Consider the following 13,449-nt stretch of genomic DNA (forward strand, 5'->3'; position numbering starts at 1 on the left):
ACAATACCCATCGGAGAGAAGGTTATAGTCGAATTTAATAGAATGTTGCAGCCAATTTGCACGAGTGGGTTGAAATTTCGCGGGCTAGGAGCGACATATGTCCGAAGTGGGAAGTTTGTAGGGCTAAGCGCTCCAAACTGGAGGACGGTAAATCCTCAAGCTAAGGAAGACCTGTGGGCCGCCCTGATGGTATGTAAAACAAGTTAGTTATAGATTTATTACGTTGAATATATATTACATGTACATACTATCTAATTGGTTTTTTTTTTTTATTAATTTATCGAAAAAATTTTACATCATGCCTGATGCACCGATTGATGCGATCAAACGGATCGCAATGATGGACTTCGGGCATAAGCGAAAAAATTTCAAGTACAGGGTGAAGAAAGGTTTTAATATACAAAACAGTGATACTCGCGAATCAATTATTGACGCGACGCCCAACATCACAGAGTTTGATGCAGAGGACATCGAGATTACCATCGACACATGGTTGACTCCGGGAGATAAGGCAATTATAACAACAAATGTCACTAATTATTAATATCATATGTCTTTCAACTTTCAAAAATGCATGTTACCGTATTTGTTTATAACAAAAATTTTGTAGGTAAGAGCTGAAAATAATAGACAAATTTCCAAAAGCAACAATAAGATATTTCATACATCTGGCTCGAAAAGCTACGCTAGAGTCGCAAAAGAGCTAGTATGTTTACTGATAGAATTTGGGGTTGATTTCACGTTCTCACATTCATGATTAACTTTGGTTAATTTATAATTTTTGTTTTCATAGGAGATATCAAAGCAAACGCCACCAACCCGAGCTGAAGTTTATGTAGTAACCCACACAAAAAGGGATGGGGCGCCTAGTACTCAAGCAGCTTCGGAGACGATTGTACGTGCTTAACGTAGTGATTTAATTTGTGTTTTTTTGAATTTATCATATATATTGAAATAGTATAAGTATTTACCGAGGCAATTAAGTGTTTACTAATTAAAACATTTAATATATATATATATATATATATATATATATATGTTAGGACAAGCTTAAGGAGCTGATAGCCGATGACACTGCAAGAACGAACCCTGTATATCCGCAGGGTTCAATACTGTGGGCCGAAGATGATGCGCTTGCAATGGCAATGGGAACAGCAGAATACTCGGGTCGTGTTCGTGGAATGGGGCTTGGGCCACTACCGGTTAGACCCACCTTTCGCTCACCTGCATCATCAGCATCACGCTTGTCCCAAGTAGCTGCATTCAATAATTGAATGAATGAAATGATGAAAAAATGGGAGGAAGAAAGGAGAAAAATGAATGAACGATTGGAGGAAGATAAGAGAAGAGCGAATGAAGAGAAGAGAAAAGCAGATGAAGAGAGGAGAAGAGCGGATGAAGATAGGAGAAAAACAGATGAACAGATTGCAGTACAGAGTCGAGTGATAGAGAATATGCAAAAGATGATTGAAAGTTTTGCGTCCGACAATGCAGCACTAGTGGGCAACACTTCCATTACGCAAGACACTGAGTCACCTAATGTTGTGAGGGTGAAACCTTCAATAGCCAGTCAACCAGGTTAGCTCCCAACATGATTAACTAATTAACAAAGTGTAATTTTTTTTAATCTATACGGTTAAAAATGTTATGTGTATCGTTACTAGTTTCCTATATATATATATATATATATATATATATATATATAGTTGCGTAATGTACATTTTATCTGAATCACTAATGTAGGTGTCGTGCCCTCGACCCCGAATGATGATTCGCATGAGAGACCGTCATCACATACATTATCTTGATATAGTAAGTGACGATACTGTTAAGACTGTTTTGTCATTTAAAGCGTATTTCTTATTCTATAGACGTATAAACTTTTGATTTGTTTAATGTATTTACTTATATCTTTTAAAAAAATTTGTTTGAGGCTTCTAGGCGGTTTGGGCATGGTTGTGTAATAGTATGGTAGACTTATATAGCAGCTCTAGTAGTTGTTGGGACCATGTTACAAGTATTTAGCAATGCGATTGTTTTTATGCTCATGACATTCTAGGTGCTTCGGCCAATGGTGAAGAAGTTGTATGGTAATTATTGCAATAGCAACTGTGGGTACTCTTTGGGTCGTGTAATATCTTTTGAAATTCTGAAGGAGATGCATGTTGTAGTTGTTGAAATTCTAAAGGAAGTGGAGTTCAATACTATAAGTAGCGCTTTTATGCAGCATCACAGATTGATTTGTTTAAGTTTTGTCATGTCATTCTAAAATATACTGTGTCACATGCAGGCAACTTTATTTGATATTCTCAGGCTACTTGGTATGGTTAGCCTTTGTTTATTTGTGGTGATGAAGATGGATGTGGAATGGACTGAGTTCGATTTGATTCCGAGGTTGTTTTGAGACCGGGGCGATTTGTTTGATCGACAAGATATTTCTAGAGTGTCTTTACAATAGGTGGCAGAGATGCTGCCCTAGTGAGAAGAGTTCCAAGTATGAAAAAACTTATGGCCAATGCTTGGAGCTTTTCACTTCCTTGAGGCAAAGTGAGAGTTTTTGTTTATCAGTGGTGACAATAGCAACTGTGTGTGCATTCTCTTATGACATCTTTTTTCTTTGTTTTTTACTATTGAAATGTTGTAGTTTTCTTGTTTTTTCAGATTTTGATGTCAAGGGTTGTAGTTGAAAATGAAATTTTATTTGTAGGTGAACACAATTTGAAAGTGCTTTCTTCTTTAATTAAGATTTAGATTTCCTTATAACATCCATTTTGTTCAGGTTATAAGAACGCTTTTTTCTGCATTATATTACACCTTACCGTCTAGAAATTGGGGTTGAAGTACCAGGTATTAACAAAAATGAAAAAAATAATGATTTAATTTTTTTTTTAAATTTTTTTAATTGTTTCGAGTCGTTTTAAGTCCTAAACGAATCCAATCATTTTGAGTCGTTTTGGACCTAAAGCGTTTCAAAACGATTTGAGCCGTTTTGAGTCCTAAACGGGTCCAATCATTTCGAGTCGTTTTGGACCTAAAGTGTTTCAAAACGATTTGAGTCGTTTTGAGCTGTTTTAGACGCAAAACGGCTCTAAACAGTTTGAACCGTTTTAATAAAACCGTTTCAAATAGCTTTGAACCATTTTAGCCAAAACGTCATAAAACAATTGGAGCCGTTTTGATTAAAACGGCTAAAAACGTTTTGTGCCGTTTTAAACAAGAATGACTCTAACCGTTTGGAGCCGTTTTGGATCTAAAACGGCTCAAAACCGTTTGAGCCGTTTCTGTTTAAAACGGCTCCAAACGGTTAGAAAAATGGCTCTAATTAGAGTCGTTTTAGTTAAAAACGGCTCAAAACCTTGATTTCCATACCCCATGTTCTAAGCCGTTTTCAAAAGGCTAAAAAAAAAGGGCTCAAAATAGTTTGAGCCATTTTTAGGCCTTAAACAGGCTAAAAAAAAAAGGGCTCAAAATGCCATTTTTTTTGTAGTGCTAAGTGTACGTCCCAATGAAATTCTCCTACTCAACTTTCCCTTCATCCGAAACAAACTTCAATACAAACAAACTATGGTCCGAAAACCAGAATTTTACAATTGCCCTTACTGATTATAATTTACAACTCTCTCTAATGATTTCACAATTCTTTTTTAAATCTTCCTAAATGGTTCAACCCTCTCTCTCTCTCTCTTATATGACAACATCATTTACTCTTGGTCGAATTTAATAAGTTCTATATATAGCATCTCTTTGTCTCTCTCACTCACGTACACATAGCCTCAACGACTCGGTCCACTCTTGATTTTAGTTTAATAAATTGTATATCATATTTGAGATTACAAAGTTATGCTACGAAATGAAAAAATAATCATTTTTCTACACAGAAACTATTAACATTTTCATTAAAAGTTGATTTATATAAAATTTATTACAAAGTAGGAAATTTACATCCCTCTCGAGAAGTTTCATAAAATTGCTACGCAATTTGGACATAAATTTTAAGATAGTGTCATCTATGAGATTTGTCGGATTGACAATTTTTAATACGATTTGTAAATTTGACATGAACATAATACGAAATCATAGGATTAGAATTTAGGTAAACGAGTTGACAGGTTAATCTATTTATAAACCCGTATATGATACAATAATTTATTTGTGACACGTTTATGGCTCATTCATGACACAATGAGCTAAAGGGGTTTACTCATCAACTCATTTAGTTAATTGTGTCGAGTTTAGGGTCCGTTTGAGTTTGCAATTTCAAAAAGTGCGATTTAAAATAACGATTTTAAAATGTGCGATTTGAAAAAAGTGATTTTTAAAAACGCAGTTAAGCGTTTGGCAAAATCGCAGTTTAACCTTTAAAATCGCGAATTTACCTTTAAATTTCTGCGTTTTCAAAAAAGCATCATCTTATCTGCGATTTGAAAAAGCAGATTTTCTGCGTTTTCAAATCGCAATTTTTAAAAACGCAGTTCCCAAACGATCTATGTTCAGCGATTTGGTTTAAAATCGCACTTATTATCTATGAAATCGCAATCTCAAACACACCCTTAGTTTCGCTTAAACGGATTAATGGGTAAATCGAATTGGCTCCAAACTGACACAATTGGACCAACCCCATATTTGGCCATTTGGGTCGAACTGGCTGGGACAAATGGACCGACACCTGTCGTTCCCTGCCCGGAACACTCACCCCTTCCGTGCCAGACCTATCGAACATCGATGGCTCTCTCGCTGCTACGAAAATGGAGCTCTGTCTCAGCATTGAAAGCCGGAGCTCGGAACTTCCGATCAAACGCTGCGTTGGAGGCCCTCGTCAAAGCTTCGGAAGACAAAGTCCCCAACGTAGTGCTCTACAACTATCCGTCCTTCTCTGGAGCCTTCGCGGCTCTCTTCACCCACCTCTTCCACTCTCGCCTCAATCTTCCTCGCCTCATTCTGCCTTTCTCTTCCGTTGAGCCTCTCAGGTACAATCGCCATGAACATATTCCTCGTGTTTTAATTTCTTGGTTTAGTCTTTGTGCTTAATGGTGGGCTCTGTTTGGCTGTCGAGAAAGTGTGAGAAAAGCTCAGTTGGAGCATTGAGCTTTGTTGATATCAAATTTTCAATTTTGAAACCGAGAGTTTAGAAAATACATAAATTTGTTACTGTTCTTTAGGTATTTCGTGTTCTTCAAGGAATTATATTTTGCTATTGTAGGGTTGAAGATTTATACGTTGAAGGGCTTGAGAAGTGCTATCTGATTGACTTTCTTGGTCCAAAAGGATTTGCCATGAAACTTGCACGGCGTTCGTCATGCGAGTAAGCTAAATTTGATATGTCTGATCGTCAATTTATTTTCAACTATCCATCTTAACGTGCTAATTATTGTGTTTTATTTTTTCTGAAGTGGGTTTTCAATGCAAGGTATAACTTGTTCAGCATTTGTTGATTCAATTAGGGTAATAGGCTTTGATCACCGAAAATCAGTACTTGCACAGATTCCTTCCGCTGAAGATCATCCTGATAACCTCACATTTCATATCGATATTGAGAAGAGTAGTTCTAGTGCTGTATATGAATACTTTTCTGATAAGCTTGCAGATATCAGATGTCCTGATGTAATTAGAAATTAAACTATTATCCTTCATGCTTTATTTTCTAGCACGTTACATTCAGATAACTGAAGCATGAATATATATATATATATATATATATATATTTTTTTTTTTCAAAAAAAAAAAAAAAAAACACTTTTTGAAACAAGAGGGTGGTTGCAAGTTTGTTGGACCCAAAAGACCGAGATCGTGTTGAAACAATTCTTAGGTATATTGAGGATGTAGATCTTCGACGATGGAGCTTAGCAGAGATCAGAGCATTTAACATTGGACTTAGTGAATGGCGCTCAAAGTTGAACTGTATCACTAATCCATACATGTATGAACAGGTTTGCAGTTTAAATTCCAATGCCTTTTTTTTTTCTCCTGTTAAACATATATAGTTCCATATTATTTTTGACTCTCATTGTTTTTGGTTAATTTTACCATTCGTATTTTCTATTAGCTGCCTGATAAATGCTAATGTAGGCTTCTGCTTGAATCCAGAGAAAGCTGTGTATATATATATCTGTGTTGTGTGTCTCTATGTAGATAAATTGCCTTTCAGTGGGTGTACATTTCAGTTCAATTAAGTGCAGTAGCTATATTAGGCAAGTGGCAAATTCTGTGCTTCCATAATAAAAATTTAAAACATTTAGTATCAAATGCTTTACGATTTCCATTATAAAATCACAATCCCATAAAAAAAAAAAGTTCAGAGGTTTATGGTTTTACGTTTTCAATTTTCAATTTTCTGGGACTGATTGAGATCATGCCAGCTTTTTCTCTTACTTGTAAGGGTTTCTTCTGCTTTAAATGATCATTTATCTGATATATAGGTAAATAAACATCAAATTCAAATTGCCTTCTGTCTTGATGCATCATTTCTAGAAACGTTATTGCAGTTATAGCCATTCCTATTTTTTTGATTCAGTATTTGTATAGACGTTAGGTTATGCGGAGAAGAAGCTAAATCAATTGTTGTGAGTTTCATGAGACACCAGCTAAAACACATTGGTTTTAAGTTTTAAAAATGTTCGTAGTTTAAAGTGATTATTTTATTTTATTTTTTATTTTTTCTAAATTTGGACTTCGAATAGTGTATTAATTTAGCCTATTTCATTAGCACAGGGTTTAATGTGTTTTGAAATTGGACTCTGTTCCCGTTTTGGCCCTACATTTCTATTATTTCATATCTTGTTTTTGTTTAGTAGATTAAGCCTCTTTAACCTGGTTTGGATCATCTTTGTTGCAGTTACTGGACTTAAATTCTGTGGATTTAATTGCTAAGGGAAATTCTTATATTTCCTCTCGCCAGAATACTGCGAAACAATTGCTGGATAATGTTTTCAAAGCTCGATTGGGCAGGGGATTTTATGGGGAGTGTCTGGTAACGACAAGTGTCTACATTTTACATGCATGCACATAATTGATGCCTTCGTTAGATTTTCATCCTATAATACCGTTCATACTTTTATTTGGTCAACTCATTATCTAATTTGGATGGATTCATTTTTTATATGGGCTTTTTGAGACCACTTTCCCATCAATATTACTCTGCCTAACGTGGAACTATTTGATGCCTTCGTTATGATTGAATATTAAATGCTTAGAATGTGGAACTTTTACCAAAAGTTTTTTAAGCAAATTTTTATTCCCTTCATTGTGGTCTTAGGGAGCTAGAGTGGATGGAAATTCCGAGTTGAGTGATGAAATTGCCAAGCAACTTAGTGTAAAAAGTGCTGCAGCTGGTCTAAGGTATTTTGTCTACGCATGTTGTAACATGATTTATGTCTTCTTGTAGAGTTGTATCTCTCATTTTAAAATAATTGTCTTCCGTTGCATGTGGTTGCCTACCCATTCTGACTGTTAAAACATTAAACTTATATGTATATATATAAGTAATTAGTCCCAAGGGGAGAGGAGATTTGAACTTATTATTTCCGCTTCATGAGGCGTGGTCCCCAGCCGATTGAACTACTCCTTGGGGTTAACAATAAATTAGTTTTTGAATCGACATTGGACCCAATGTTATATTCTAGGTTACTATGGCTCTGTGCTCCACTGACAACTAATTGATGAGTGCTTGTTCATGATGACAATTACATGGCTAAGGGGCTAGTACCATCCAACCAGCTTGATTTTTAGTTGTTGTGAAAAGATTATTTTCCTATGAATTATGAACTTTGAACTTATCCAAAAAAAAAAAAAGAATTATGAACTTTTTAAAAGATTTCTTTTTGATAGGTAATCGCAATTCATTACAAAGCGCAAAAGGCATAATTTAAGTACACATTAAGTATACAAGAGAAACCCTTAGCTAGAAAAAGATTGTCAAAAAGGGCAAAAAAAAAAAAAAAATCCAGTTCTCTAGTGCTTACTACATATTTCCTTTCTGGTTTGGTAGTTTGTTGCTTTTAGGGTTATTTTTCTTTCTATTTCCATAGTCTTTCAATCAGACATTACAAAGTCATTCAAGCAGTATGAATCATAGTTAGTCAATTATTTTCATCCACCAAAATTTTAGAGTTGGTTTGATGAACAAGGGTCTTAAAAGTTGAGGGCCTGTGGCCTTTGGGCCAAATGACAACTCACATCCCCCTAAAACATGGGGTGGTGGGTTAGATCAAGGGTTTGTGTCCCTTTCGGCGTGAGTAATTTTACCAAGCAAAAAAGAAAAAAAAGGTGTTAAATTTTGAGAACACGACTTGAATTAAGAACAACTCATGGATTGTTGACTTCAGAAGGAATCCAACACATTTTATTCTCACCTTCTTGCCTTACTCTTTGGGAATACAATAACTCAAAGAAATTAGAGACTACTTCCACCTCCCAATCATGCACGGGTCTTGTAAAGGATATATTCCAATGAATGTTTCTATTTCGGAATTGCATGTGATTCGCCACCTTCGTATCTTTACAACAAGCAATAGTGAATAATTCCAGAAAGGAGAATTTCAAAGGCTGCTCCCCACACCATAAATCATGCCAAACTGCATTGTCGATCCACCTCCCACCTCATACCTCACAAATTTAGAAAAACCTTCCCACTTCCTCCTTATTCTTTTCCACACTGCCTGTAACCTCCTTAGAACACCAACCTCCCCTCCAAACTATCATATTTAGTGTCCACCACTGATCACCATAGAGCCTCCCTCTCTGTAGCATATCACCACAACTACTTACCTAAAAGGGCTCGATTAAACTGAATAAGATTTTTCACCCCCAAACCCCCTGAAATGATTGGAGTACATATTTTCGACTGCTTCAGTAGATGAAACTTAAACTCTCGCCAATACCCCTCTAAAGAAATCCCTCTAAAGTGTGCACAAGAAGGCGTATATATAAAGTATATATAGGAACATATGTGAAGTAGAAAAGATTTGCGTGAGAAATATATTCTTAGAGTTCATATTTATTTGGAATGTTCTAGTTTAACCCCATAACTCGCCATTATAAAGCTCAGTTTCACCTAGTAAGTAACCAATATGAGACTTTGCACCCATTGTTTTCTTTCTATAAATCACACACTATGTGGGTAACTCTTCTTCCCAATATTAGATTAGGGTGTTACATCAACGACAGTTCTGGTTCACTCCTAGAACTCGTTGGAGATATCAATGCAGCCCCGTCCGGGGGGCTCTGGCCCTCTCTCACCCTTCCATTGGTATTGTTGTTGAAGCGGTTTCCCCTGGGCTTATCTTTGTGGTGAGGGCGGATGAGTTTGGCTATTGACTTGAAGGTTTGCCTTGTGTATGGAGGAGGTTAAATGAGGGGGAGAAATGCCTGAGGGTGAGGAACTTTCTTAGGGAATGGAAGGTGGATATTGTTTGTTTTCAAGAAACTGAGCTTGAAGTCATGTCTCGTAGTATTGTGCGAAGCTTGAGGGGGTGTCATCACATGGATTGGTGTTGCTTGGATTCCAGAGGGGCTTCAAGCAGTATTTTGATTATGTGGGACAAAAAGGTGTTAAGTGATAAAGTCCATTGAGCCATACCTTTTCACAAAAAGCACCTTAAGGAAAAAGATTTGCTCAAGCTTTATAAAGCCCACAACCCAAACATACCTTGGCAATGTGGGACTCTTAACACGCCCCCTCACGTGTGACATTAATGTCCAAACATGTGTACAACGAGAGGGAAGACCCAACATTGTCCAAGGCCCTGAAGCTCTGATACCGTGATAAAGTCCATTGAGTCTTATTTTTCTACAAAAAGCACCTTAAGGGAAAATGATTGCTCAAGGTTTATAAAGCCCACAACCCAAACATACTTTGGCAATGTGGGACTCTTAACATTGAGAAAATAAATGAGTGTGTGGAAGAATTCACCTTGGTTGTCACCTTCAAAAACATTGAAGATCATTTCACCTAGGCTTTCGCAGGTGTCTATGGCCCTAATTCTAATAGTGATAGAAGGCTTGTTTGGGATGAGTGGGCTGGTTTGCTTAGTTGGTGGAACTTGCCTTGATGTGTTGAGGGCGATTTTAATGTTACTCGTTTACCAATGAAAGGTCAGGAGAGGCTTGTTTATGCCTTGCTATGATAGAGTTGATTTCATTTTTTATTAGGGCTTGATGGACCTACCTCTTGTTGGCTAAACTTTTACTTGGTCGAATAATTGAGACCTTCCCTCTTGGTCCAAAATTGATAGATTCGTTGTCTCTTCGGTGTGGGAAGCCCAATTTCCTGGTGTATCCTAGAGGATGCTCTAGACTTTGCTCGGATCATTTCCCAATCCTTCTGGATTGTGGTGACGCTCTAAGGGGGAGCAGGTCCTTCAAATTTGTTACATGTTTTTTATGTCCTTGAAAAAGATAGGGCCTAAGGCGTTGAGTAGAAATTGAAGAAGTTGTTAGCGAGTTAGAAAGATCTACTCTATGGAGGAGGTGAATTGGAGGCAGAAATCTAGGGCATTGTGGTTAAGGGATGTTGATAAGTGTATTAAATTCTTTTACATAATGGCTAACTCCAACAGAAGGAAGAACTCCATTGTCTCCCTACTGATTGGTAGTACAATTTCTACCAACCGAGCGAAGGTCAACAAGAACATTGTCCAATTTTAGCAAAAGTTAAACACCGAACAGGTTACTTGGAGGCCGTTGGTGGATGGCCTTTCCTTTGATTCCATTGAGGAGGCCGAGGCTAGTTGGTTGGAGAGAGATTTTGAGTAAGAGGAGGTGAGGAAGGTAGGGAAAGCCGTGAATGGTGACAAGGCGCCAAGCCCTGAGATTTCTCTATGGCATTCTTTCAAGCTTGTTGTGATGTTTTAAAAGTGGATATCATGAAGGTTTTTCGTGACTTCCATACTAGAGGTAAGTTTGAGAGGAACCTTAATGCTTCATTTATCGCTCTCATTCTGAAGATTCTAGGGGTTGTTGACCTCAAGAACTTTTTACCTTTTAGTCTTGTGTGCAGCATTTGCAAAATTATTGCTAAGATTCTAGCTAATAGGCTTAAGTTGGTGTTGTCGCATAATGCTTTCATAAGGGGTAGGCAAATCCTAAATCCTGTTCTTATCGCCAATGAATTCCTTGATATTAGATTAGGATCTAGAGAGCCGGGTATTATATACAAAATGGATATAGAGAAAGCTTATGATCATGTTAACTTGGACTTTTGTTGTATATGTTGAGGATGTGTGGTTTTAGGGGCAAAGGATGTTCTTGGATAGCTCATTGCATTTCTTCGATGCGTTTCTCGGTTTTGGTGAATGGCACTCCAACGGGTTTTTTTAGTAGCTCCCGTGGATCGCGACAAGGGGACCCCTTGTTGTTTGTCCTTGTGATGGAGGCATTGGGTAGAATGATTTTTGCTACTGTGAGTGGGGGGCTGTTGTCTGGTTTCTCTGTGGGAAACGTTGGTGGGTTTGTTTTTTCTTTCCTTTTGTTTGCTGATGATACTTTGATGTTTTGTGATGCTAATCCAATTCATCTTTGTCATATGCGTTGCTTATTCCTTTGCTTTGAAGTTGCTTCGAGCTTGAAGATTAACTTGGTTAGATCAGAATTGGTTCCTATAGGAAATGTTGAGCATGTGGAAAGACTGGTTGGTATTCTAGGTTGTAGGGTTTCCTCTTTGCCGGTGAAGTATCTCGGCCTACTGTTTGGGCCCTCCTATAATTCCAAGCATATATGGGACGGTGTTATTGAGAAGATTGAGCATCAGTTGGCTAGTTGGAAAATAATGTACTTGTCTAAGGGTTGTAGGGTTACTCTTATCAAGAGCACCTTGCCAACTTGCCTATGTATTTCATGTCCCTTTCTCTGCTCCCGGCGAGTGTTGCAAACCGTATTAAGAAGCTCCAACGTGATTTCTTATGGGGTGGGCTAGGTGAAGAGTTCAAATATCACCTGGTTAGTTGGTCAAAAGTTTGTTCACCGCTCTCTAAGGGAGGGTTGAGAATTCAAAACTTGCTGGTGTTTAATCATGCTCTCTTAGGCGACTTTGGCACTATGTGCATGAGAGAGAGGCTTGGTGGAGAGTGGCGGTGGACTCTAAGTTTGGCAGTTCATGGGGCATGTGGTGTTCTCTTAAGCCCTCTTGAGCATTGTGGCGGGGTTATGGAAAAATATTAGAAAGGGTTGGGGGTAACTTTCACGTCACACCAGATTTGAGGTCGGAGATAGTTCCAATATTAGAGATTCTGGCATGATCAGTGGTATGGGATGTGGCCTTTTAAGGAATCCTTTCTAGATTTATTTGGGATTTTCTTCCCAAAGGATGTCTCTATTGCGACTCATTTGGAGTTTTGTGGTGGTTCCATTCAGTAGAATGTGAGGTTTGCTAGAGCAGCTCATGATTGGGGGGTCGGATGCCTTTGCCTCATTCTTCAGGGTGTTGTATTCAGCTAGAGTGAGACGAGGAAATGAAGATAAGTTATAGTGGATCCCCTCCGAAAGAGGGTTGTTTAAATCTAAATCTTTCTATTGTTCCTTGGTTTGTAGTGAAGGTTGCTGCTTCTTTTGGAAGAGTGTTTGATAAACTAAAGCTCCTTTGAAGGCGGCCTTTTTCGCTCGGTCGGCGGCTCTAGGTAAGATTCTTACTATGGATAACCTCAAGAAGCAGCATGTCATTGTGGTGGACAGATGCTGCATGTATAAAAGGATTGGAGAGTCTATGGACCATCTTCTTCATTGTGATGTGGCTTATGCCATTTGGATTGCCTTTTGCGTTTTGTAAAGCCCATCTTCTTTTTGCTTCTTCTAGTTCGGTGCTTCATTTTGTATATTTTATGTGTACTTAGGGGCGCCTTACGCTTTTAAAGATATTTGTCGATTACTTGTCAAAAAAATTATTTGGAATGTTTCAGGAATAATGGAAATACTTCAGGATTTATTTGTTCTATCCTGGAATTACTATAAATTCTATTTTCTAATATCATGCATGAATTTTTTTAAAAAATATTGGATAAATTTTACAACCATTTGAATTTACTGTGGCTTAGATCTATTTGGCAGGGTAGTCTGAGTTGTCTGGGTTTTAACTGAAGTGGTTAATCATATTCTCTGCATCTGCCCTTAGGTTACAAGTGGTTGGCAGGGTCAGAGAGGTGAAACTTTCTCGTGCTAGTATTTAAACTATTTATCAGGAATTTGAAAACTAGATAGAGTTCTGGTTTTCCATTTAGTGTTGGCAACAAAATCCATTGGGTGAAAAGCCATTGACAAATCTTCCCCTACCAGTGTTTATGGTTGTTTCTTCTCATTTACCATTAATTAAATCCAATCTCATTTCTATAGTACAATGTTATTTCCATTGTGGTATTAGCATCATGAAGTCATTGGTATTTGATTATTAGTTGGCATTAACTTCCTCTATTGATGATGTCAGGCCTATAGGAGCTGTTGTATACATGCAACGATATAATCTTA

Source organism: Alnus glutinosa, chromosome 11 (assembly GCF_958979055.1).
Source record: "Alnus glutinosa chromosome 11, dhAlnGlut1.1, whole genome shotgun sequence".
Classification (NCBI taxonomy): domain Eukaryota; kingdom Viridiplantae; phylum Streptophyta; class Magnoliopsida; order Fagales; family Betulaceae; genus Alnus; species Alnus glutinosa.